The sequence below is a fragment of the Astatotilapia calliptera genome, chromosome 12 (assembly GCF_900246225.1).
Source record: "Astatotilapia calliptera chromosome 12, fAstCal1.2, whole genome shotgun sequence".
Classification (NCBI taxonomy): Eukaryota; Metazoa; Chordata; class Actinopteri; order Cichliformes; family Cichlidae; genus Astatotilapia; species Astatotilapia calliptera.
This window is the reverse complement of record NC_039313.1, coordinates 4,122,712-4,146,732: the sequence shown is the minus strand read 5'-3', so window position 1 is coordinate 4,146,732 and position 24,021 is coordinate 4,122,712. Positions and strand designations below refer to the sequence as shown.

At 45.3% G+C, this 24,021-nt stretch overlaps 1 long non-coding RNA gene across 16 annotated transcripts; it reads left to right on the top strand.

The window, feature by feature from the left end:
* Nucleotides 1-12,615: 12,615 nt before the first annotated feature.
* Nucleotides 12,616-21,178, top strand: LOC113033739 (uncharacterized). 16 transcript variants are annotated; one of them, XR_003274079.1, is made up of 8 exons: nucleotides 12,616-15,083; nucleotides 16,285-16,435; nucleotides 16,529-16,818; nucleotides 17,153-17,467; nucleotides 17,561-18,513; nucleotides 18,606-19,569; nucleotides 19,663-20,634; nucleotides 20,728-21,178. It is a non-coding gene; the product is annotated as an uncharacterized LOC113033739 (long non-coding RNA). The 16 variants fall into 16 exon arrangements; XR_003274074.1 differs by having other exon boundaries at nucleotides 16,121-16,435; XR_003274067.1 differs by having other exon boundaries at nucleotides 15,659-16,435.
* Nucleotides 21,179-24,021: the final 2,843 nt, after the last annotated feature.

Below are 24,021 nucleotides of genomic sequence, written 5' to 3'. Positions count from 1 at the left end.
AAACTGAAGAACTCTCCCTCCCATTCTACTTTTAAATACTCTAGGAACAAAAAGTAAGCTTGCAATGCGAGAGGGAAGTGTTCTAATGGGGTGATTCGGTACTATAAGGTCATTAAGATAAGATGGGGCCTTATTATTTAAGACCTTGTATGCAAAAAGCAGGATTTTGAATTCAATTCTGGATTTAACAGGGAGTCAATGGAGGGAAGCCAATATCGGAGAAATTTGCTCTCTCTTTCTAGTCCCTGCCAGTACTCTTGCTGCAGCATTTTGGATTAACTGAAGGCTTGTCAGGGAGTTTTAGGACATCCTGATAATAATGAATTACAGTCGTCCAGCCTAGAAGTAATAAATGCATGAACTATGTAACCCACCTAAAATTGCATCATGAAATTAACTGCAGTTCCCAAAGAATGTCAGTAGGTGGCACTCTGAGATTGTGTAGTGCTTGTGAACTTGAATCGTTATCGCGAAGGAGAACAACGTTAAGGCTACAAATGCTGGTCGGAGCAACTCACCAGGAATTTTTCCCTATTTCTTGTAAAAAAAAAAAAGGATTTTACTCTTCCGCTTGTTGGGAAATGCGGACATTTTTGGTTGATGCCGACGTACCTCTTTTATGATCCCTGTTCATTTCCGGTGAGTTGACTCACTACGTTAGCATAGCAAGCTAATCGTTAGTTAAGTGTAGTGTAAATTCTATGTGTTTTTTAAGTGCTGTATTATCTTTGATACTCTAAGCCAATCGGAGATGTTTTTTTCTGAAAGCTAGGAAGTAAGTTTTATTTCCTGTAAGGAGATGATAATCAATCAATGATAATCAATGATATAAGTGACCATTTACCAGTCTTTGCATCTTATAATTGCCATTATAAAATTAACAGAAATGAACACAAGATTATTTACAAAAGAATTCGAACAGAGAAGACATTTAACTGTCTTAAAAATTAACTTTTAAAGCAAGAAACTTCTTCATGTTCATGTTTATGAACACAAAGAAGTTAATAAACCTTATGAAGCATTTTTAAGAACACATTAAACACACATTAGTAACACATTACTTGGTAAAAACTGCCAGGTGATTGAAATCAACAGGAAACACAACTATGCAAGAAGACCATGGATGACTAAAGGACTGCAAAATGCCAGGAAAAAAAGAACACCCTATATCTTATATATATATATAATATTTTATTAAAAGGTTAGAACACAATAAAGAAAACACAAAAGGTATATGGAATGTCATAAACAGTACAATCAAAAATGAATCAAGGAACAATGATTACCCTGGGTACTTTATAGAAGGGACAAAAAGCATTAACAAAATGAAAGAGAAAGCAAATGGTTTTAATGAATTCTTCTTAAATATGGGGCCAAAACTGGCAGAGGAAATAAAGGCCGATGGAATAGAAAGGAACACTGGTGAAAATATTGAAAGGAATAGAAGCTCAGTGTTTCTAAGAGCAGTGGAAGAGAATGAAATATATGACATCGTTAGAGGACTTAAGAACAAAACCAGTACAGATTGGAATGACATTGATGTTGTAACAGTAAGAGAGTTGCTGATTATTTATGGTATTGGAAAACCGTTAAAATACGTTTTCAACTTGTCTTTTCAAAAAGTTTTTTTTCCTGAAAAAATGAAAGTTGTTCAAGTTATTCCAATTTACAAAACAGGTAAAAAGCATCACTTTGCAAATTATAGACCAGTGACTATTTATAAAAAGTTTATAAAAATTTATAAAAAGATTTGACAGTTTTGTGGACAAATGTGAATTGCCTACATAATAAGAAGTACACACTTGGAGTTTTTTTAAATTAAAAAAACTGTTCAATACCAGGGCTGCCACGATTAGTCGACTAGTCACGATTACATCGACTATCAAAATCGTCGAAGACTAATTTAATAGTCGACACGTCGTTTGAAGCTTTGTAAGATCCCAAAAGACACAGGAATAAGTAGTAGGATTTAAGAGTGTAATAACGGACTGAAACAGAAGATTCCAAAAATGGCAGCAGCTAGTTAGTTTTAATATTACTCTTATTATTCTTTCTGGGTCACAAAATAAATGTTTAACATATTTCAGGAGAGAATGTAGCTGTGTAAACTTCAAATATGTGCTCAGTTTATCAAGACACCACATATTTTCAAAAGCGCCCCGACATTTTCGGAGACGTCTGTTACCCACTAGCTCGATAGCTAGCCGGGGTTCAAGGCTCGCTAGAGCCGGTGAGAACACCAGACTCCTGGCAAACCATTTTCAAACCCACCGCCGTCTTTCGCTACTCAGGTTAAACATGATATCCAAGTCACTTAGATAACTTAAAAATGTTATTGTTTGGCTTTTTTCAGTATTTTATTTGTTCCTGAGTAAATTGGTTTGGCTGAGATTAAAGTTATAGTTTTTACACAGCTGAATAAACGTCAAGCAGACAGCTGATCATCAGAAGTGTGAGATGCTTGAGAATTTACTCCGGTGCCCTGTTATATTTTAGATAGCAAGGAGCAGACGGCTGAGTTTATTAAACTTCACCGAAACAATCTGCAAATTTAATTAAAATTTAATAAACTATCATCTTGTCTTTATTTTTTAGTTAGCACATACACTTAAAGCTGTAAGCTAATGATAGTTATATTAGAGCAGATGCATGCTGGTGCAGTAAGCTCTATGTTGCATGATCTGATTAGTGGACTAATCGCAAAAATAATCGGTGACTAGTCGACTATCAAAATAAACGTTTGTGGCAGCCCTATTCGATACTGTCAGTCATGAAATTCTAATAAAAAAAATGGAAAGTATGGGTTTAGGGGAGTGGTTTTGGAGTGATAAAAAGCTATGTAGTGAATATGCAACAATATGTACAAATAAATGAGTAGGAATCTAAATTGATGGATGTTGCTTGTGACATACCTCAAAGATCAGTATTAGGTCCAAAAGAATTCATGGATTCTTTATTGTCATTCGCATCACATGTTTACATGAGGTGTAACGAAAATTACGTGCACGTGGTCCCGGAGCGAAAGAAACAGAGTAACGAAGAAACAGAATAAAAAGAAAACAGAATAACAAGTAATAAGTATTTCAAATAAATTAAGTGCAGCAACCTGAGTATTATAAATGCAAGTATTAAAATAATACAAATAAAATAAATAGAGTGCAACAACCTGAGTACCAGTATGGAGTATAGATATAGAAATGTAGGTATAAATACTTTAGCAGCAAATGGCATGATGTCTAGCATTGATAAAGTGACGATGTCAGTAGTGATTAGGTGCTACAATAACAGTTCTTGTCCATTATTGACTGAGAAGTCTCACAGTTTCTGGAATGAAGCTGTTTCTCTGTCTGGTGGTTTTGCATTTAATGCTCCTGAGCCTCCTGCCTGGGGGGCAGAAGGTTTATTATGTATAAAAATTATATTTGCCAAGTATCGAAGATTCTAAAGTTTGTAATATTTGCAGATGACACAAATATATTTTGTTCAGGTGTGGAATTGCCACAGGTTTTGGAGGTGATCACACAGGGATTAAAGATATTAAAGAAGTGGTTTGATATAAATAAATTATCATTAAATCTAGATAAAAGCAAATTTATGTTATTTGGAAACCATAAGAAAAATATCGAAGTAGAAATATGTGTTGACAATGTATATTTAGAAAGAGTAAATGCAATAAAATTTCTTGGTGTGATCATTGACCACCATCATTGTTAGGGGGAAATTGGAAAGGAGGCATTGCCGTTCTGGGGAAAACAAAGCAAATCTTGGATCAGAAAGCACTTCACATATTATACTGTGCTTCACTACTACCATATATGAGCTATTGTGTAGAGGTCTGGGGAAACACATGCAGAAGTAATACACAAACAATAACTATAATGCAGAAAAGGGCCATTAGAATAATAAATAATGCAGGGTACAGGGAACATACAAATGCACTCTTTATCAAAATGCATGAAATTCCAAGACTTGGTGAAGTTTGAAACAACGCAAATAATATATAAAGCAAGAAATAAAATGCTTCCAAAAGACATCTGTAAATTGTTTATAGAAAGAGAAGGGGGGTATAACTTAAGAGGAAAATGGAATTTAAAAATACAAAGTCCTAGAACGACAAAGTATGTCTATCTCAATAGCGGGAGTTAAATTACGGAACAGTCAGAATAGAACAAATAAAAGAAAGTAACAACATAAACTAGGGCTGGGCGATATGGCCTAAAATTCATATCGCGATATAATTTGAAGCATGTGCAGTAACGATATATATCGCGATATATTCTTTTCTTCTGTATAACGTATTTTCCGCACTATAAGGCACTTAAAATCGATTAGTTATGTCTATAACTTCTGTTCCCTGAAGGAGAGGAACGAGGTACAACACATAAGTATGGGATATCACGCCCTCGCGTGTCCTGGCTGAAGAAACCTTTATTCACGCCTTTACGGCAGATGACGTGTGATGACACGCGCAAGGCCCCGCCCGCACATATAGCCGCTGCCATCACCGTCATCCCTCAGTTCGATAGCCGCTCTTCACCGAGCCAACTGCTCAGTGGGGCCACCCTGTGTTGTACCTCGTTCCTCTCCTTCAGGGAACAGAAGTTATAGACATAACTAATCGTTCCCTTTCAGTCGATTCACTCGGTACAACACATAAGTATGGGACCTATATACACGCCCCGCAGAGCAGCCACCGAACCGGAACGGGACCACCACATCTTTAGTGAGTGGTAGACCCAGCAGAAAGGACAGCATGAGCCACCGAAGGGGCCGTAACGTCCAACCGATAAAACCGCACAAAAGTGTGCGGCGACGCCCAATTAGCCGCTGCACAAATATCAGCCACAGGCACCCCTCTAAAAAGAGCCCATGAGGTCGCCATCCCCCTGGTGGAATGAGCTCCCACCCCGTGGGGCAACGCAAAACCTCCGGTGCTGTATGCCAGCGAGATAGCTTCCACAATCCAGTGGGACAGCCTCTGTCTGGACAGAGCTCTACCTCTATTCGGATTAGCGAAGCAGACAAACAACTGGTCACCCAAACGCACATCCCGAGTGCGCTCAATGTAGGTGCGTAGCGCACGCACCGGACAAAGAGAATGCACCCTCCTCTGCTCCTCAGATTCAAAAGGAGGGGAGCAAAAGCTCAGCAACTCAAACTCCATTGAACTATAAGATGCAGGCATGACCTTGGGAAGATAGGCGGCATTCGGACGCAATACGACCTTGCGGCCATCAGGAGAAAACTGTGTGCAGGCAGGATGCACAGACAGCGCATGAAGGTCCCCCACTCGCTTCGCCGAGGCCAAAGCGAGAAGTAATGCGGTCTTATACGAAAGAAGTTTCATATCTACCGACTCAACGGGTTCAAACGGAGGGCCACAAAGGGCCTCCAGCACCAAAGACAAGTCCCAAGCCGGGACACTGGACTTAAGCACGGGCCTCAGCCGGCGAACCCCTTTCAGAAAACGCACGGCGAGGGGATGCGCACCTGGTGTCACCCCGTCAAAACCGATATGACAAGCAGATATAGCCGCTAAATAAACCTTGATCGTTGAAAACGAAAGGCCTTTATCCAACAGCTCCTGCAGGAATGTCAAAACATCCACAATAGAGCACTGAAATGGGAGAGTGTGGCGGTCCTGGCACCATCGCTCGAAGGCTCGCCATTTGTAAGCGTACAAGCCTCTAGTAGACGAGGCCCTGGCGCTCTGAATCGTCGCTACCACACTAGGTGGCAGACCCTTAGCAACCAAGTTTAACCTCTCAGCAGGTAAGCATGAAGGTGCCACAGATCCGGGCGCGGATGAAACACTTCCCCCCCCGCCTGAGAGAGGAGATCCCTGCGGAGAGGAAGCTGCCAAGGACTTGCTGCAAGCAGGCTGATTATTTCTGCATACCACGACTTCGCGGGCCACCAAGGGGCCACCAGGATCAGAGAGAGGGAATGCCGACGCACCCTCTCCAGAATTGGAGATATCATTTCCACTGGGGGAAATGCATACAGGAGCACGTCTGGCCATTGGTGCGCTAGCGCGTCCAAGCCCAAGGGTGCATCGTGGTCGATTATGGAGAAGTACAGGGGGCAGTGAGCATTCACCCTGGAAGCAAAAAGATCTATTTGCGCCTCGCCAAATAGATCCCAAATCTGAGCCACTATTGAAGGGTGTAACCTCCATTCTCTCACCAGAGGACCCCCCCTGGAGAGAAGGTCCGGCCCCAGGTTCAGGTGGCCCGGGACATGGGTGGCTCTTAGAGTCAGAAAATGAACACTGCACCATAACAGCAGAGAGCGAGACAGCTGCAACAGGGGAAGAGAGCGTGTTCCTCCCTGCCTGTTTATATAAGACACCACTGTTGAATTGTCCGTCCTGACTAAGACATGCTGGCCCTGCAGGACTGGACGGAAACGCTTTAGAGCTAAGAACACTGCCAACAGCTCTAAGTGGTTGATGTGCAGCTGGCGCTGAGCCGCGGACCAGATCCCTCTCACTGACGCACCCTCGCACAGCGCTCCCCACCCACTTAGGGAAGCATCTGTGGACACCACCTTGCGAAACAACACCCTCCCAATCCGAGAGCCCTGGTGCAGTAGCCCGGGCTCCCTCCAAGGACGGAGAGCTAGCATGCAAGACGCAGTTACCGGCAGCCTCCTCCGGAGGTGACGCGAAGCACACAAACGGTGAGAGAGAGTCCAGCGTTGAAACGCTCTCATTTTCAACAGCCCAAGCGGCACTACGGCGATCATAGATGCCATCATGCCCAACAAGCGCAATATCGTCTGGAAACGCAGTCTGCGTCCCAGCTGAAATTGAGCGAGGCAGCGATGAAACGCGGCCACTCTGTGCTCTGACAACCATGCGCGGCTGGAAAGAGAGCATATTTCCAGACCGAGAAAAGCGATCTGTTGACCTGGGATTAGCGAGCTCTTCTGAAAGTTCACAGAGAACCCCAGTGTCTGAATGTGTGACAGAACCCGCGACAGCTGCGTCTCCGCCTGTTCTCTGGAGCAAGCCACGAGAGCCCAGTCGTCCAGGTAGGCCAAGATGCGGATGCCCCTCTTCCTGAGGGGCGCTAGCGCTGCCTCGGCACATTTCGTAAAGGTGCGGGGAGCGAGCGACAGCCCGAACGGCAGCACTAGGTATTCGTAGGCTACGCCCTCGAACGCAAACCTCAGAAACTGCCTGTGTTTCGGGTGTATAGCGACATGAAAATAAGCATCTGTTAGATCGATTGTCGCAAACCAATCTCCCGGGCCGACTGCACTCAGGAGCTGTCTGAGTGTTAGCATCTTGAACCTGTAAGTTCGCAGGTACGTGTTCAAGACTCGCAGGTCGAGGATGGGACGAAGCCCTCCCCCTTTCTTCGGAATGACAAAATAACGGCTGTACCAACCTTTGTCCGTCTCCGAAGCGGGGACCACCCGTATTGCTCTCTTCTGTAATAGCGCCTGTATTTCCTCCCTGAGTACCAAGGCTGCCTCGGGGTTGACAATCGTGTTCACGACTCTTTGGAAACGAGGCGGCTTGACCCGGAACTGCAACCGGTAACCCATGGCAACGGTTTGCAGCACCCACGGAGAGGGGGCGCAAGCGCGCCACTGAGGGAAGTGAGCAGCCAGCCGGCTGGCCTGCAGCACTGACGGCGGGGCGCCGTCGCCCCCCAGTGTGTCTGCAGGGGACTGCATCCCCTGCCTGACCTGGCTCATTTCGCCTGCAGGTTGAGCATTTGAGATTGTTTGAGAGTAAACAACACTCTTTATTGATTGCAACATGGGAACATGTACATTTATACATTTTGTTGGGTGCACCTTTTCCGGGGCATAACGATGAAAAACAGCGGGAACACTCGATGTGGTCGCTTGAACATTCAACACATCTGAACCGTGTGCAGGGGTTATGTGCTTGGGAGACCGCGATAGGGAAGTGCAGCGCCTTCTGGGGCTGACAACCTGAACAGAACTTAAGCGGCACCTCTTGTGCGGCAACAGAGGGGTAAGAGCAGCGTCTCCCTGCGTCTCCCGGCCTTTGCCCCAGGCCGACTGGCGTGGAGCTCGGGCCGGAGTACGTGCTCTCGCCGGCGGCCCTCCCACTCCAGCAGTGGGCGCCGGTCTCTTGCCAGCTGTCAGAGGAGCGGCGGGCCTGTGAGAGCTAGCAGTGGGCTGGGGCTGGCGTCTGGGGATGATGTCGCGCAGAGCTTCCGTCTGCTTCTTCCTCAGATCGAATCTAGCCTGAATGGCTTCAAGTGAATGTCCGAATAACCCAGCCGCAGACACTGGTGCGTCCAGATACACAGCTCTGTCTCTATCAGGGACGTCGGAGAGGGTCAGCCACAGGTGCCTCTGCGCCACCACTGTCGAAGCCATCCCTCTGCCCAGGGAGAGCGCTGCACAGCAAGACGCACGGAGGATGTAATCCGTGGTGACTCTAACCTCGTTAAGAAGAGGTGACAGCGGGCTGTCCTCCGGAACCAGCGATCCAAGCTCCGCCAGGCACATTGCTTGGTACGTCTGGAGCATGGTGACGGAGCTCATGGCTCGAGCGGTGCCGGCCTGAGCCCGATAAATCTTCTCCAGCTGCGAGGCCGAGAATCTGCAGTGCTTGGACGGCAGAGTTGCGGGGCCACCGACACCATGGTTATGGGACGGGGCCAGATAAGCAGCCAGAGACGGCTCCATAGGGGGTGGGTTAGCTAAACCAGCTCCCTCGGCGCCGTCAAATTCCATGTACTGTCCATAGCCGGGCACAGTGACGCGGGTAGACAGAGGTTTGTCCCATGACGCTGTTAGCTCGCAGAGAAAGTCTGGGAACATGGGGAGGCAGTTTTTGGCCGTTGCGGGCTCCGGTGGAAGGAAAAAACCCGCAAACCGCGACGGCTTCCGAGCTGGTGGAGGAGAGGGCCAGTCCACCTGCAGCTTCTCAGCGGCACGGCGAAACAGGGAGAAAAGAGAGGTGTCATCGTGGCCGACCGGCGCAGCAGCGGCGGCATATTGGGTCGACAATGAGCTCTCCTGCTCATCCTCCGACAAACCATGGATGTCCAGGCCGATGTCCAGCACGTCATCGTCTTCCTGGGGAGCGCTGGCGGGCTTCAACCCAGGCTGAAGCCCGTCAGCGCTCCTGCATGGTTCCGGTCCGTCATCGGCTAACCCGTCAACGTATTCCATGTGGTCAGCCCAGCTAATCGCGGGGACATCGACCTGAAAATTTTCGTCTTCGGACTCGGACGAAGCCGGGGCTCCAGACTCGGAAAGAAGAGGGTCATGCCGTGCGACAGCCGAGCGTCCCAGCACTCTTTCCACAAACGTCACCCGTCTTTCCAGGGTCGAGCGTCGGAGCTGGCGACAAAACGCACAAGCTTCGGGCTCCGTCGACGCTCTCCTAGCGTGGACGATCCCCAGGCAGACAGGGCAGGCATCGTGCTGGTCGCTGTCGTGCAAAGAGAAACCACATCCCTGAGGACAGGGGCGAACAGAAGATTTCTGCTTTGCTCGCTTCGGTTTGGAGTCCATTCCCAAAACGCAAAGCGAAACGCTGCACAAGAAAAACTTGAAAATAGCGCTCCGCGGGCAGCCTACGCACCAGCTGGGCGGTGGAGGCTAACACCAACAGGGGCAGTTAAGCTAGGTTCAAGTTGGCAGACAACGGAGCTAACTAGCAGTAGCTAGCTAGCCCAACTCAGCAGAGGTGTTCTCAGCGAGGTGAAGAGCGTAAGAACTGAGGGATGACGGTGATGGCAGCGGCTATATGTGCGGGCGGGGCCTTGCGCGTGTCATCACACGTCATCTGCCGTAAAGGCGTGAATAAAGGTTTCTTCAGCCAGGACACGCGAGGGCGTGATATCCCATACTTATGTGTTGTACCGAGTGAATCGACTGAAAGGGAACCTTTAATTTTCTCAAAAATCGAGAGTGTGCCTTATGTATGAATTCTGGTTGTGCTTACGGACCTCGAACCGATTTTGGCGTGCAGAAATCTGTTAAAAAATGTTTTAGTACAACTTTGTTAAGCCGCACTGCTTGATGGATTGTCAGAGCATTACAGCTGCCGTAGTGAGGAGCCTCGCGGAGTAATCTGGGTCCAAAACTCCGTCTGCTTCAGGTCCCAAAGTCAAAGGAACACTGAGAGTTAAAAACGGTCTAAATTCTTTCATCTTTAATAAAATTATCAGCGTTGCTGCTTTATCAGGTGTAACAATTAAGTTTAACATCCATGCGTCCATGAAAACAGAAGTTATTACATTTAACGGAGTTAGAAGTTAACAGGAAGTTAGCTCGCTAGTTTACACCTAAAAAATGACATACCATGTTCTGACTGAGAGATTTTTGAAACTAATTCAAACGTACAGCTCTGCTACCACTTCCAACATAAATGAAAACAGGAAACTAAACAGCAGTGGCGTTTGTAGGGTTACTGAAGTTGGACTACCTGGTATATAATGTTGTGCTACGTGATTGCTAGCGACACAGCTATTTAAGCATAACATTAGCACAGTGAAGGATGAAGGATGAACGCCAACTTTTTTTTATCACTCATTAAAACTTAACGTGAGGGATTCTGGTGGTCAGGGACAAATGCAATCGCATAGCAGGATGCTATACACGGGCCAAACTTCAGTCAGGAGAACAACTAAGATTATTCATCCACAATACGAGGTTAGTTATTAATATACTGCAACAACATGAGAATAGAACAGCTGCGAGAGAATTCAACATTAATGAATCAATGTTACGGAAGTGGAGGAAGCGCAGTTTTTGGCTTTCCCCATATTTCAAAAGTGCTTCATCTCTTTGCTATGACTGTCGCCCAGCATAATTTGCAGATGATAATGGTTGTAGCCGCTGCTATGCTTTCAACCAAAACAGGCGCAGTTTGATGACATCATCAACATGCGCCATCGCGATAGAGTGATATAGTCAAAATCTCTATCGTTGGCCAAAATTATATCGTTTATCGTTTATATCACCCACCCCTAACATAAACCAGTTTAAAATAAAATATAAAAAACAAATCTTAAACAAATATAAGAATGAAGAAAACGGGGTAAACCCAGGACCGTAATTGAAGAGATGTTTTGGTTTGTTTGTTTCATTATTTGTGAATCTAATTTACATATTCTGTCTTTATTTATATGAAAGAAATGATATTGTCATTTTTTTGTTTGTTTTGCTGTTGTTTCATTTGTTTGTTTGTTTAATTTAAGACTAAAAGAAAATTAAATGAATGAGATGTAAAATTTGAGGGGGTAGGGGCAAATAAGTGTATACTTCTGCCTACTCCTTTTCAAACAAAAGAATTGAATGATATTATGTAATGATGGTGAATGTACATGTTTGAAATAAAAATGAACTGAAGTGAAATAAATATGACCAGTCTTTGAATAAATAGTACTGCGACCACGTTTTGTACTTCTCTCGTGCATCGATGAGGTGCATTCTCACAATTCAGTAAGCGCTGGATTATTGTTACTGCTGTTCACAAAAGAGGAGATGTGAGTTAATTTTGTGTGATAAGTGCCTATGGAAACCGTTTTAAGGTTCTTTAATTCTGTTATTATCGATTGCATTAAGTTGTCATTTACGAAAATGAGAGGTGTATGGTCACTAGTGTTGATTAAGTTGTTTTATAATATTAATGCAAAATGTGTTCACTGCCCTGTGCAGGTTGGTCTTTTTGTTGGAGTGTGAAATTGTGCGAGTGAGACCAGTAAATTCACCTGCAGCGAGCCAGGATTCAGGATCCCAGCTGCGATGGAGGAAGGTTTGCAGCCTACTTAGAAGTGACAGACGCGTTACTTCCTGACAGATAAGCTTATGAGATCTCAAAACAATACACTGCCTGGGTAGTACTACTAACATTAACACTATCCACACACACTTCACACACCTGAACAGAAAAGACTGAAAAGAACCCTGAACTGAGTACACAGGCTGACAAACATGGACTATTGGAATTTTCTCATTGTGAATTGTTGAATGACTATTTATGGTTTTGTTTAAATAAATGTTAACTGTTCTTTTAGCTGTGTGTCACGTGCTCCTTAGTCGATTTCTAGAGAACATAAACCCAAGATCCTAACTTCCTCTACGTTCTGTAGTGGTAAAGTATCATGTGTTACAACTAGGTTTTTAGCGTCACGTTGAGACAGGATATTCCTCATTTCAGAGATATTGCACAAATGGAAGAAAGCAGTCCTACATATTTGTTTAATATGTGCATTGAAGGACATATCCTGGTCAAAAATTACTCCAAAATTACTTTCCTGCAACCAGGAAAGAAATTACTAGCCAGGGAGACGTGGCTAGTCGTTGCTCCATTATTTATTCCAATTCAAGCTCATGCAGTCTTTTGTTACTTTATAGTATTACAACTGTGTATTTACTTTTTCCAAAAATAGCTCACATTATGATGATGATGATGAAGCTTTATTTGTCACTTGCAGTTGCCTGCAGCAAAATTGGACCCCTTCTGACCATACATACATTACACAAACATCACATTGGGGAGACAGGTCAGAACAGGGAGCTTACAGAAAAACAGTGAAATGTACAACACAATAGGGGAGTGGAGGAGGAAAAAAGAGAACTCTACTCAGACTGAGCTCCTGGTAGGGGATCAGTATGAGAACAGAAAACAAAAATTCCTCAGCACAAAAAGCACATGAATCTTCACACTGTAACACCATGAAAACACATGACAAGCAACAGGGATGGGTAAATGGGGTGAGAGGTTGCCAGTGTAGACAGCAGCATGATTCCACGCTGGCCCGGTCAATCGCCGTCTGCATCGGGTGGGTGCAACCATTGGAGGCGTTTGGAGGGGGGAGAGTGTACATCTGCGTCAGTGTACGTGTGTGTGTCCTGTTCAACTTGAGAGAGAGTGTCCTTTTACCTGGTTAAGCAAAGTCAACAGTCCTGATCCGACGCAGGTGTCCTTGAAGGATACGATCAGAGAGAATTTCTTGTTCAGGAGCCAAATGAGTGAAGGAGATGATTGTTTGGGTTAATGTGAACAACTGCATGCAATTTCACAGTTGGTCTAATGTCCATCACTGGTCACTTGATCTGTCAATTTCCCATTGCAGAGCCGTGAGCTTCTCTAAGATCTTATCCATATTGCGTTCAATAAACGCAGTGTGAGTACTCAGAGATTGCCCATCGTCAATCACGTCGGCCAGCCTTGTGGGACCGCTTTCTTTGTTTTCGATAAGCCAGGTTCAAGCCAGCTCCAATCAGCCAGAACTCTGTTATCATGGTTCCGAATGGGTAGATCTCGTTCAACGTCCTCTATTGAGAGTGTCGCCAGACACACGATGCAACCGACCATCAAGTATCCGGCAGCAAGGGGCTCTGCAGGACAATCAGGCTCTCCCGAGCCCAGGCTTCTCATCAAAAATAGGGTGTCAATTTCGTTAAGGGACCAGTTGATCAAATTCATAATTCTTTAGGTCTTAGAGAACAAGACTGAGAGACTCTCTGAGGGTTAGAAAGTTACACGAGAATACACAAGGACATGAGAAGCCAAGCAGGAAAGATAAGGGAAGGGAGAGGGAAAAGATGCAACTGCTTCCGTCAAGAGCGAGATAGGATTTCACATATTCTCAATACGTGTTCCGTTATCAGATAGACAAAGAGAATGAACATATTCCACTGTCATAGACAAAGCCGATTTTCTTATGAAACTCGCTTCAAAATGAATGCTAAAAAGATAATCCATGAATTTCGAAAGATTCCGAAAGAATGGTGTAATCACTACCATCTTGATATGTACACTGAATTTAAGTAAATACTTTATGGCAGAAAACAAACAACTAAAACAACACACTATAAAGGTGGAGCCGATCAGTAACATTACAGAACGTTGAATTTACTAGACTAAACAATGTTTCTGTGCTTTCAGTTTCTGACCTTAATAACTAATCTATGCAATATATCGGGTGTGACTGCTTTTATTTTCTATTTCTGGTACAATACTAGCCTGCAAGCAGGAAAGAAATGATAAGGCAGGGAGTACATGTAACATTATGAGAAAACAGTGCTGAGCATGCTTCTGACTACTAACAACAGGCCAAACCATGGTCTCACACTGCCACCTACTGGTACAAAAATGGAGCATCAGCTACAAATATCCCAGACTAGTTACCAGGTCTATAGTTAAAACTAGTTAATTTAGAGGATTTTCAAAAGAAAATATCACTTACATTTAAAGTAAAATAGCTTAAATATAAGTTAATTCACATAAGTGTGATTAGACGTTAGTGGCTATCACACACACACACGTTCATACTGTTGCTCTTTGATTAGATAACTCTATGGCTGCTGTCAATATACAGGCGAAGCTTACGGGTTATGCAGCCAACTTTGTAAGTTGGATCATTAAGTCTATGAATCACCCTGTTAAGCACAAAAAGGTGCTGACACAACTGAAAAAATCTGCTATGTCTTTTCCACAGGGGACTCACCTTTGTATAGCAGACCGATATAGATTGAAGACTGGTTGGGTTGGCCAAATAGTCCATTCCAACTTTAACTCTAAGACAGAGGGGTGGCCATCCTTATGGGTAAAAACGTCCCATTTCCTGTATCAACCATTTTATCTGATCCTATGGGTCCTTATTATGGGTCCGTATTACTGTGGTTGGCCAACATTATGGACTTTATGGACAACTTTATGAACTGATTTAAGCCAACATTTACGCCCCCAAATGGGATGATGAAACCTTAATTGTCTATTAATTCTCGTGAATTCTGGATATGACAATACACAATCTCATTTTAGCTGGAGGTACAAGCTGTGTGCTCTCTAACCTAGAAAGAAGCTCTAATAAGGATACTCATCCAGGGCATGCTCCGACTATATTCCTGTCCACAAAATGTTCTATTGGATAAATTCATTTGTCACTGATAAATGTCCTCTTCCACTTATTGAAACTTGCAATTATCAATCTATTGTTATTTCAGATCATGCCCCCCTATTGATGAGATGGGGGTTGGATGCCTCACAGCCCTCCGCCTCTGGCAGTGGCCCTTTCTACTAAGGAGGCAAGAGTTCTGCATGTCCTGGTGACCCTCCACCTGTTTCACAGGTGGGTGCAGCCTGATCTATCTAGTGAAAGTCTAGACAGACCAGACCAGCTCAACCACACAGACACTTCCTACCCGATTTGAGGACAAAAGCAGAGTATGCAATATGTGGGACAAACAAACACACACACACACAAATGGCAAATGTGAGATCATGGGAATCTAAGCAGCTTGAACCGAAAGTGACTAAAAATTGTCAAGGCTGAGCAGGACTCAAGCGCAGACTACGAATCACAATAAACATTTTTTTTATTTACATGACACAGAGTGCACTATATACAAGTGGGGAGAAGGGGTCCAGCTAATCCAGAGGTCCATGGAGGGTGGGGGGCTCCACAGGCTCACTGCAACTGCCACACTCACGAACAGGGTCTCAAGGCGGGGCACGGAAAATCTATATACAAGGACAAAATGTTAAATTCCAAGCAAAGCACAAAGAGAAATCAAAATATTTCCAAAGCTAGAATTGCACTAACGAATGTTACACAGTAGTCCAGCGACAAAGGGCTCCAAGTAACTGCCTTCAGAAGTGGCTGGTAAACAGGATGATGAACCTCAGGTGAGAAATTGCTTGCAGGTGTGAGGACAGCAACCGGGAGCCCATGATTAGGTCCACCCAGGCATCGCGTTGTGAGCAGGGAAGCAAGAAAGAAAGTGAGAGAAACAAAAACAAATACATATACATGTAGCGTAACTGGACCATGACAGTAATATTTCAGTTTGATCAACCATCTCAACAAGTTCAATTACTTTCTTTTCAAGCTGCTTACACTACATTGACTTATGTTTTTACACAATCTCAGAAGAGGAGAGCCACTGAGGGAACGCCTTCCGCCCTCCACACACTCACTCACAGATCAGTTGAAAGGGACAGAAGAAATGGCAAAAGTGAGAATATCTCACACACACACAACAGAGGGGGAAGAGATAGAGAAATTGGCAAATGTGAGATCATGCTAAGCAGCTTGAACTGAAAGTGACTGGAAATGTTTACGTTTGATCAGCCACCCATCCATTCTCTGCTGTGTTTCTTTTCCAGTGTCACAGGGCAGCTCGAGCCTATCCCAGCTATCTTAGGGCGAGAAGCAGGGTGCACCCTCGACAGGTCACCAGTCTGTTACAGGGCTAACACATAGACGCAGAAAACCATTCGCACCTATCACCAATTTACACTCTTCGATTACCTATTGCCACTAACTGCAGGTCGTTGGACTGTGGCAGGAAGCCGGAGTACAAGGAAAGAACCCACGCAAACACAGGAAGAACATGCAAACTCCACACAGAGCGACGGTAGAGCTGAACTCAAGACCTTCTTCCTGTGCGGTAACGGTGCTAACCACTGTGCCGCCCGCGTGTGAGCAACCGTCTCCCAGAAATTTAAAAAAGTTCAGTTACTTTCTTTCAAGCTGCTTACACTACATTGACTTGTGTTTTTACATAATCTCAGAAGAGGAGAGCCACTGAGGGAACGCCTTCCGCCCTCCAACGCCTCCACCGTGACCTCCACTTCTGAGAGGAATTGCCCACAGATCAAGCATGGAGTGTGCCTGAATGGACATACAGAACTCCAAGGTTCGGCCCAGTGTTGAGGGTTTTCCCAAAGGAGAGGGCCCGGCGGGCGGTGCCTCACAGCCCTCTGCCTCTGGGAGTGGCCCCTTTCTACTAAGGAGGCAAGAGGTGGCCAGGAGTCTGTCAGCGAGTTCTGCATGTCCTGGTGACCCTCCACCTGTGTCACAGGTGGGTGCAGTCTGATCTATCTAGTGAAAGTCTAGACAGACCAGACCAGCTCAACCACACAGACACTTCCTACATGATTTGAGGACAAAAGCAGAGTATGCAATATGTGGGACAAACACACACACACACACACACACACACTCACTAACAAATCAGTTGAAAGGGACAGAAGAAATGGCAAAAGTGAGAATATCTCACACACACACAACAGAGGGGGAAGAGATAGAGAAATTGGCAAATGTGAGATCATGCTAAGCAGCTTGAACTGAAAGTGACTGGAAATGTTTACGTTTGATCAGCCACCCATCCATTCTCTGCTGTGTTTCTTTTCCAGTGTCACAGGGCAGCTCGAGCCTATCCCAGCTATCTTAGGGCGAGAAGCAGGGTGCACCCTCGACAGGTCACCAGTCTGTTACAGGGCTAACACATAGAAACAGAAAACCATTCGCACCTATCGCCAATTTACACTCTTCGATTACCTATTGCCACTAACTGCAGGTCGTTGGACTGTGGCAGGAAGCCGGAGTACAAGGAAAGAACCCACGCAAACACAGGAAGAACATGCAAACTCCACACAGAGCGACGGTAGAGCTGAACTCAAGACCTTCTTCCTGTGCGGTAACGGTGCTAACCACTGTGCCGCCCGCGTGTGAGCAACCGTCTCCCAGAAATTTAAAAAAGTTCAGTTACTTTCTTTCAAGCTGCTTACACTACATTGACTTATGTTTTTACATAATCTCAGAAGAGGAGAGCCACTGAGGGAACGCCTTCCGCCCTCCAACGCCTCCACCGTGACCTCCACTTCTGAGAGGAATTGCCCACAGATCAAGCATGGAGTGTGCCTGAATGGACATACAGAACTCCAAGGTTCGGCCCAGTGTTGAGGGTTTTCCCAAAGGAGAGGGCCCGGCGGGCGGTGCCTCACAGCCCTCTGCCTCTGGGAGTGGCCCCTTTCTACTAAGGAGGCAAGAGGTGGCCAGGAGTCTGTCAGCGAGTTCTGCATGTCCTGGTGACCCTCCACCTGTTTCACAGGTGGGTGCAGCCTGATCTATCTAGTGAAAGTCTAGACAGACCAGACCAGCTCAACCACACAGACACTTCCTACCTGATTTGAGGACAAAAGCAGAGTATGCAATATGTGGGACAAACACACACACACACACACACACACACACACACACACACACTCACTCACAGATCAGTTGAAAGGGACAGAAGAAATGGCAAAAGTGAGAATATCTCACACACACACAACAGAGGGGGAAGAGATAGAGAAATTGGCAAATGTGAGATCATGCTAAGCAGCTTGAACTGAAAGTGACTGGAAATGTTTACGTTTGATCAGCCACCCATCCATTCTCTGCTGTGTTTCTTTTCCAGTGTCACAGGGCAGCTCGAGCCTATCCCAGCTATCTTAGGGCGAGAAGCAGGGTGCACCCTCGACAGGTCACCAGTCTGTTACAGGGCTAACACATAGACGCAGAAAACCATTCGCACCTATCGCCAATTTACACTCTTCGATTACCTATTGCCACTAACTGCAGGTCGTTGGACTGTGGCAGGAAGCCGGAGTACAAGGAAAGAACCCACGCAAACACAGGAAGAACATGCAAACTCCACACAGAGCGACGGTAGAGCTGAACTCAAGACCTTCTTCCTGTGCGGTAACGGTGCTAACCACTGTGCCGCCCGCGTGTGAGCAACCGTCTCCCAGAAATTTAAAAAGTTCAGTTACTTTCTTTCAAGCTGCTTACACTACATTGACTTTTGTTTTTACATAATCTCAGAAGAGGAAAGCCACTGAGGGAACGCCTTCCGCCCTCCGACGCCTCCACCGTGACCTCCACTTCTGAGAGGAATTGCCCACAGATCAAGCATGGAGTGTGCCTGAATGGACATACAGAACTCCAAGGTTCGGCCCAGTGTTGAGGGTTTTCCCAAAGGAGAGGGCCCGGCGGGCGGTGCCTCACAGCCCTCTGCCTCTGGGAGTGGCCCCTTTCTACTAAGGAGGCAAGAGGTGGCCAGGAGTCTGTCAGCGAGTTCTGCATGTCCTGGTGACCCTCCACCTGTTTCACAGGTGGGTGCAGCCTGATCTATCTAGTGAAAGTCTAGACAGACCAGACCAGCTCAACCACACAGACACTTCCTACCTGATTTGAGGACAAAAGCAGAGTATGCAATATGTGGGACAAACACACACACACACACACACACACACACACACACACACACACACACACACACAGATCAGTTGAAAGGGACAGAAGAAATGGCAAAAGTGAGAATATCTCACACACACACAACAGAGGGGGAAGAGATAGAGAAATTGGCAAATGTGAGATCATGCTAAGCAGCTTGAACTGAAAGTGACTGGAAATGTTTACGTTAGATCAGCCACCCATCCATTCTCTGCTGTGTTTCTTTTCCAGTGTCACAGGGCAGCTCGAGCCTATGCCAGCTATCTTAGGGCGAGAAGCAGGGTGCACCCTCGACAGGTCACCAGTCTGTTACAGGGCTAACACATAGACGCAGAAAACCATTCGCACCTATCGCCAATTTACACTCTTCGATTACCTATTGCCACTAACTGCAGGTCGTTGGACTGTGGCAGGAAGCAGGAAGCCGGAGTACAAGGAAAGAACCCACGCAAACACAGGAAGAACATGCAAACTCCACACAGAGCGACGGTAGAGCTGAACTCAAGACCTTCTTCCTGTGCGGTAACGGTGCTAACCACTGTGCCGCCCGCGTGTGAGCAACCGTCTCCCAGAAATTTAAAAAAGTTCAGTTACTTTCTTTCAAGCTGCTTACACTACATTGACTTTTGTTTTTACACAATCTCAGAAGAGGAGAGCCACTGAGGGAACGCCTTCCGCCCTCCGACGCCTCCACCGTGACCTCCACTTCTGAGAGGAATTGCCCACAGATCAAGCATGGAGTGTGCCTGAATGGACATACAGAACTCCAAGGTTCGGCCCAGTGTTGAGGGTTTTCCCAAAGGAGAGGGCCCGGCGGGCGGTGCCTCACAGCCCTCTGCCTCTGGGAGTGGCCCCTTTCTACTAAGGAGGCAAGAGGTGGCCAGGAGTCTGTCAGCGAGTTCTGCATGTCCTGGTGACCCTCCACCTGTTTCACAGGTGGGTGCAGCCTGATCTATCTAGTGAAAGTCTAGACAGACCAGACCAGCTCAACCACACAGACACTTCCTACCTGATTTGAGGACAAAAGCAGAGAATGCAATATGTGGGACAAACACACACACACACACACACGCACACACACGCACACACACACACACACACACACACTCACAAATCAGTTGAAAGGGACAGAAGAAATGGCAAAAGTGAGAATATCTCACACACACACAACAGAGGGGGAAGAGATAGAGAAATTGGCAAATGTGAGATCATGCTAAGCAGCTTGAACTGAAAGTGACTGGAAATGTTTACGTTTGATCAGCCACCCATCCATTCTCTGCTGTGTTTCTTTTCCAGTGTCACAGGGCAGCTCGAGCCTATCCCAGCTATCTTAGGGCGAGAAGCAGGGTGCACCCTCGACAGGTCACCAGTCTGTTACAGGGCTAACACATAGACGCAGAAAACCATTCGCACCTATCGCCAATTTACACTCTTCGATTACCTATTGCCACTAACTGCAGGTCGTTGGACTGTGGCAGGAAGCAGGAAGCCGGAGTACAAGGAAAGAACCCACGCAAAAACAGGAAGAACATGCCAACTCCACACAGAGCGACGGTAGAGCTGAACTCAAGACCTTCTTCCTGTGCGGTAACGGTGCTAACCACTGTGCCGCCCGCGTGTGAGCAACCGTCTCCCAGAAATTTATAAAAGTTCAGTTACTTTCTTTCAAGCTGCTTACACTACATTGACTTTTGTTTTTACACAATCTCAGAAGAGGAGAGCCACTGAGGGAACGCCTTCCGCCCTCCGACGCCTCCACCGTGACCTCCACTTCTGAGAGGAATTGCCCACAGATCAAGCATGGAGTGTGCCTGAATGGACATACAGAACTCCAAGGTTCGGCCCAGTGTTGAGGGTTTTCCCAAAGGAGAGGGCCCGGCGGGCGGTGCCTCACAGCCCTCTGCCTCTGGGAGTGGCCCCTTTCTACTAAGGAGGCAAGAGGTGGCCAGGAGTCTGTCAGCGAGTTCTGCATGTCCTGGTGACCCTCCACCTGTGTCACAGGTGGGTGCAGTCTGATCTATCTAGTGAAAGTCTAGACAGACCAGACCAGCTCAACCACACAGACACTTCCTACCTGATTTGAGGACAAAAGCAGAGTATGCAATATGTGGGACAAACACACACACACACACACACACACACACACACACACACACACACACACACACACACACACACACACACACACACACACACACTCACAGATCAGTTGAAAGGGACAGAAGAAATGGCAAAAGTGAGAATATCTCACACACACACAACAGAGGGGGAAGAGATAGAGAAATTGGCAAATGTGAGATCATGCTAAGCAGCTTGAACTGAAAGTGACTGGAAATGTTTACGTTTGATCAGCCACCCATCCATTCTCTGCTGTGTTTCTTTTCCAGTGTCACAGGGCAGCTCGGTGCACCCTCGACAGGTCACCAGTCTGTTACAGGGCTAACACAGATACAGACAACCCTAGACACTTAAGAGCATTTCAGAGTTTCTCCACAAACTTGGATTTTGGAAAGAGGCCGGAGCACGTGGAGTGAACCCCCACAAACACTTTGAGAACATGAGAAGTCCATACAGAAAGACCTCAGCCTGATAGTGGAGTTGAACTCAGGACCTTCTTGCTGTGCGGGCAACTATATTAACCACTGTGCCACCGTGTTGCCCTTGTTTGTTCACCCGTCAATGAATTCATTTACTTCATTACTAAGCTTCTTACCTTTACACATGCACCCACACACAGGGGAAAGAGATAGAGGAAATGGCAAATGTTAGATGATAATCTCTCTCTCACTCACACACACAAGACAAGGGGAGAGAGAAAGAAGAAATGACAAATGTGAGATCATCGCACGCACACACACACACTCACAAACACACAAGCACACAAACAGACACACACAGGGGATAGAGATAGAGGAAACGGCAAATGTGAGATCAAGCTAAGCAGGTTGAATCAAAAGTGACTGGACATATTTACGTTTGATCAACGGTCTCCAAAATGTGAGTGAAGTTGGCCCCCCCACCTTCTTCAAATCCAACAAAAGTGGTATCAAACGTTTGTGCTGCAAAAATTTTCGTTTGTGCTGCTATCATTTTAAAGATATTAATAAAAATTTCTAGAGGTCATCAGAGGTCAACCAGCCCCCTCATATTAATGGAATCAAACAAAATTGGTGTCAATCAGTTGTGCTATGTTTGTGCTGGTTTGTGCTCCTAAAATTGTTGTTTGTGCTGCTATCATTTTAAAAATATTAATAAAACAACATCTTGATGCGTGCTTAATCATCCGGGTAAGTAAATTCCAAAAGGTTGATTCTGTTCATCCGGACACTTTCAGTGGGAGAAACGTTTCGTCACTCATCCAAGTGACTTCTTCAGTCTCAGCTGACTGCAGTTTTCCCCAATCTTATAAACAGTACATTTGACCTTTACATTTTCATTAATGTCTTTGAAAACAGAAGCAGCACAAACGACAACTTTAGCAGCACAAACCAGCACAAACATAGCACAACTGATTGACACCAATTTTGTTTGATTCCATTAATATGAGGGGGCTGGTTGACCTCTGATGACCTCTAGAAATTTTTATTAATATCTTTAAAATGATAGCAGCACAAACGAAAATTTTTGCAGCACAAACGCAGCACAAACGTTTGATACCACTTTTGTTGGATTTGAAGAGTGAGTGAAGTTGGCCCCCCCGCTCACGTCTCCAAGACATTTAAATGGATGTGCTGCAGGGATTGTCATAACATAACCTGATTAACATGTTATCTGCTGACTGTTAGGGGTCGACAAGCAAAACGAGCTCCTGGTACAAAATGCCTTACTGTTTCCCATTACCACAAATGATGCAAAGGTTGCTCTCCACAAATGTGGGCATAGTGTGCTATGAGTGCGACATAAAACTGTAGAGATAGAGCTTATGTGAGATGTTTGTGTGATGCTATAACAGAGCCGCAACAAATTTTTTGAAGTGATCAGCAATAGCTGTGAAGCTATTCATTACTGAGTTCATGTTTGGAACTTTGATTTCTGTTTATTTTTCTGTTTGTTTTCAATAAATTGGATGCTCAAAAAATGCTTTTGTCCAATTTCTGCTTGTTGCATGTTGAAGCTCTACTTGGAACCTTGTTAAGATCCAACCATGCAAAATATGACTTTTTTATTTTTTTGTTGCAATTTTTCAAGAGGTCTTAAACTTTTGATCGGGACTGTATCTCTATTCAGACCAGCTTGATTGTGACATCACAGAACAGAACCTCCCTGCAGTCTGTTGTTTTTATTGTGTGTGTGTTTTTTTTTAAATCTGCCATTGCTTTAGATATTTCAACCTTTTTGAAAATTATTTTCTTTTGCAGTTAGGATCCTTATTTGCTTTAAATCCATCACAGTACAGCAAACTAACCTTTTTAAACACAACCGAGTATTTTCCTGCAGCCTTTAAGTAACACAGTCTACCTAAGTTTGATTTGTAGCACGTTTCACACTATGTAAAAAACATAATGTTACCTGTACAGACCCAGTATGTGATTTAAAAACACGAGGACTTACACGTGATCTTTAAATGAGGAGTCCTTACCTTTAAATGTAACGTCTCTTCTTCCTCTCCTGTCTTGTCTTTCTAAACCTTCTTCTTGTCTCAGCTTGATTTCTTGTTTCTTCGTGTCAAACACCGCAGCCGGCGATTTGGCTACCAACGCACTGTGCTACACACTACACACAGTTTGTGTGTGCTGACATTTGTTGAGCTGATAGAAACGCTGCATTTGAAATTATCTGCCAATTAAAAAAAAAAAAAAGTCACTCCCTTTATGCGTCTTCCTCTTCGGATAGGTAGATCCCAACGTACCGAAGCCGCAACTTAGGGACACATGCCGTTTTTCCGGTCTTGTGGCAAAAAGAAAAAAAGAAGAAAAAACCCCAAGTGTCCCACTCTTAACTCCTGACCTTTTCAAATGTCCACAAAGTCCGCATTGACTCTACAACTTCCTTTATCTTCGTTCCC